The sequence below is a fragment of the Tupaia chinensis genome, unplaced genomic scaffold (assembly GCF_000334495.1).
Source record: "Tupaia chinensis unplaced genomic scaffold, TupChi_1.0 Scaffold000392_1, whole genome shotgun sequence".
Classification (NCBI taxonomy): domain Eukaryota; kingdom Metazoa; phylum Chordata; class Mammalia; order Scandentia; family Tupaiidae; genus Tupaia; species Tupaia belangeri.
The window spans coordinates 502,722-506,663 of NW_006159894.1; the positions used below are offsets into that span (position 1 = coordinate 502,722).

Consider the following 3,942-nt stretch of genomic DNA (forward strand, 5'->3'; position numbering starts at 1 on the left):
TTCATACGCTAGGAAGCCTAAAACAGATTTTCATGGCAAAAATCACCTATTCCTCTACACTACATTCAGGCAATGCAAATGCTGCATGAAGGAAGTGACCCTGATAGTGGCTCTCCAACAAACCAGCACAAACTTGCCTGCCGTGCAGCAGAAATTCTAAAGCTATTAAAAACTGTTAAAACTAGGTATGCATGTTTAGAAAGAAGAACAGATTAATTACTTACACCTTGGGGTTCCACCATGAGATCTCACCTCTGATCCTTAGACCTCTGCCTGGCCATGGATCGATTCTTCACCCAGTCTTGACAGCTGGTTTAATCTGCAAGCCAGGGTGGAATGCCTGGTCCTGCACTTGCTGTTCTCTTCCGTTTTCAGAAGGCCAGCAGCCTGGTCGTTTCTATGGCAACCAGGAAGCAGTGGCTAGCCCACCAGTTTCATTAACCACACAGCAGTAGAGAACCTGCCTTGGTGACTGCCTGCCACTCTTCTGGAATTTCACCTGGGAAATTTCCAGAAGACACTAGGGTGACTGTTGCTGTGTGCTGACTCCAAAGGACTGACACAAATGGAAGAAATTCTACTGTAGCAGGAAATCAAATGGATTAAATGTGAAGTATGCAGACGCCTTGATACTTTTCTATCACAATGCGTCCTATTCTTTTTTTGCCTGATGAATCAGTACTTATGGTAAATGCCTGCACTAGTGTAACAAGTGTCTCACTGTGGTTGCTCCAAAGAGAAAATGGACTCATTTTAACTCCAGAGATGTTATCCTTTTCCTTCCTTCCTTCCCTCCTTCCCTTCCTCTCTCCCTCCCTCCCTCCCTCTCTCCTTCCTTCCTCCCTTCCTTCCTTCCTTCCTTCCTTCCTTCCTTCCTTTCCCCCACCTTTATTTCCCTCCCTTCTCCTTTCCTTTCTCTCTCTTTTTCTGACATGACAGAGAGAGAGAAAGAAAAGTAGTCTCAAAAGAGACTCACGTTATGCTCCCCTCCAGCCTTTCCCAGTTGTCTAGGATCATAAGTGTGTGTGCTGGCATGCATAGTTGACCTGGAAACTGAACCTTGATCTTTCATTTGGCTTCCAGAAATACAGAACATTCTGCTGCCACTGTGCTGCCCTGGTTGGGACTATATCTCACATGCACTTTCTCTTTTTGTAAGTTATTTTTTAAAAAATGTAAAAGTTACAAAATGAATAATTCTGTTAAAAAGATCTGTATACTGATGTTTATTGGGTTATTTGGGCTTCTATAATGAAATACCATAAATTGTATGGCTTATAGACCAAACATCTATTTCTCACAGTTCTGGAGGCTGGAAAGTCCAAGACCAAGGTACTTGTAAATTTGGTATCTGTTGGGGACCTACTTCCTGATTTATTGACAGTGCCTTCTAGCTATGTTCTCACTTGGTGAAAGGGAGAGAACACTGGTTTCTTCAGCTCTTGATAAGGGCATTAACCCTATTGATAAGGATTCCACCAATGTGACCTAATCACTTTCCAAAGTCCCTGTCTCCTAATATTATGACATTGGGGATTAGGTTTCAACATGAATTTCACAGGGACACAAACATCCAGTCCTTAGCAACTGATGAGAATTCACTAACTATGGGAGAAATAAGATGGATGATAGTGATGGTGGAAAGTCTTGTTATTAAAGTCACTAGGAGATGGGTTCAGATAGAAGGGTAAAAACACTCTCTTCAAGACAATCCCACAAGAGAAAATTCCCCGTTCAAGTCCAGAGACCTCACTGAGTATTCTGGGCATACACTTGCCCATCTCTGGGGCTGGCTGATGGCTGGGGTGAATCATGACATCAGTATCCTGTTGGAAATGTGATCTCTCTCTTTCTTGCTCATAGAGGAAATAAAAAAAATAAGCTAAAAGAATTAGTAGACTGGAACAATTGATTTTTAATTACTCAGACACAGATTATCCAACATTTTAAAGAAAAGAGCACCTTAGGGCCAGCAGATGGAGTAGCAATGTTGCTGGACTCCCACATAGCTGACTGTGGTTCAACTCCTGGACCCAGGGGCTTGAAAATCATGCTGGGTTCATGTGCATGTATGCCCAAAATCCCAAGAGGAGAATAGAGGAGAAGCGATTGTGATGTTGTCATCTCCCCAGGGATGATTTCTCACTTTCACTATCTCTGTCTCTCTGTGTCTCCCCTCGACAAGCTCACGCACCCTAAGGCAAAAACCTCTAAAAAAAGAAAAGAAGAGAGTACCTCACTAAGAAAATTTATTTATTCATTTATTATTTATTTAGTGGATTCTAGAAACTACATGCATGCTCTGTGCCACGAGACTTAAGGGACACACATGTGGATGTCATAATTCTTGTCATCAAGGAAGTTATACTATGGCAGGATCAATTATATAAGTTGATTGTAGTAAATGTTTCAAGAGAAGTACACATTCCATACATGGGAGTCTCAGAGAACTTAAGGCTACATTTTGCTAGGGAGATCGGAGAAGTCTTTGTGGAGAGATAGTATTTGATCTGGGCCTTAAATGATGGCTAGAATTTGTGTGGTCTGCCATAGAGGGAAAGGACAATAATGTCTCATGGAGTGAGTCTTTGACCAATGGAGAATATAAGCAGATGAATGCATCCTTCCACCTTTCCCAACTAAGACAATTATGATACAGATGGCTTCTCAGGTGAGCCACAGGATCAAAGAACTCAAGAAAGTAAGAAACGTGCTGTATTAAAGGTTTGGAGGTCAGAGAGTACCAGTTTTATCCAGCTCTTTTGAAAACCATAAATCATAGTCAAGATAAAGGGAAGTGAGAATAAAAAAAGTCCATTATTGTTGGTGCTTAGTTTAAGCAAAGCAAATATAGGAATTTTGCCAAATGAAAATAGTGAAACATGGACCTTGGTTTGAATCTTGATTCTGTTACCTTCTTGTATATTACTTGTACTTTATGAGCCTTAGTTTCATTATCTATAAAGTAAAAATAATATTTTGTTCAAAGGTTGGGGTTAGAGCTAAATGAGATAACACAAGGTGGGGCCTTCAAAAAGTTCTTATAAATTACATACTATCAACAAGTATAGATTGATTTCAATTTTTTTGTACCAAAATAACCTTGTACTTTAATTCCATTTTTCCTAAAAAAAATTTTTTTTGTACCCTCATGTATGTGGGTAAAATGCCTAAGGATTGGGGACAGGAAAGCTGGCCAATGATACACCCAGTGCCCCAAATTTCTAGAACAACTGTGGCTAAAATAATGGCTTGAAGTACTTGAGCTTCATTCCCACTTTTTCTCTATTAGAGGGACTAGAAAACTCAATAGTCAACCTACCAAAGTCTCTGGCAGCTGAGATTCCAGATATGAGTTTAGTTTTATTAATTATTTATACTTGATTATGAACTGAGTCACACAAGGAGAGGATTATAAGACTTTGGGGACTGAGTTAAGTGGGGAGAGAGTGGATAGTCCCGGGCATCTCTTTGCTGGCTGGGGTTTTGGTGGGACTGTGGAATGGCTTTCTGATTGAGTTGCTTCCTGGATGTGGCAGATGTGGCATGGCTCTGGATCTGAGGACTGTGGCTCCAGCTTCCTGTTGGAGAATGTGGTCTCTTAATTAGCAACTTCCTGATTGCGGAAGAGGCAGCAGCTCCCTCCGTGACCCATTTTTTTCAGTCTTCCCAATGACTTAAGGAACAATCTGTATAAGAAACCCTGACTAGAGGCAGGGGTGTGGCATGGTGGTTAAGGCACTGGACCCCCACGTGCTTGACTGTGGTTTGAGTCTCAGACCTGGCGGCTTGCTTCCTCACATTCCTTTTCTCTCTCTCTGATCATATTAAAATAATAATAATGAGGGAACCAGCAGTTGGGGTAATGGCTATGTCGCTGGACTCCCACATAGCCGACCGCGGTTCACGTCCCGGACCCAGTGACTTAAAACTCACGCCGGG

The 3,942-nt window shown here is 41.7% G+C and overlaps 1 protein-coding gene across 2 annotated transcripts in view; it reads right to left on the minus strand.

Moving 5' to 3' along the window:
- Nucleotides 1-551, minus strand: part of EPCIP (exosomal polycystin 1 interacting protein) — a 21,037-nt gene extending 20,486 nt beyond the window's left edge. Inside the window, exon 1 of one of the 2 annotated variants that reach the window (XM_006153872.2) lies at nt 253-551. The gene's annotated coding sequence lies outside the window, so the exon portion shown is untranslated. Of the gene's footprint in view, nt 1-224 lie in introns of both variants that reach the window. The other variant, XM_006153871.3, reaches the window with a different exon arrangement.
- Between the last annotated feature and the right edge of the window lie 3,391 nt (nt 552-3,942).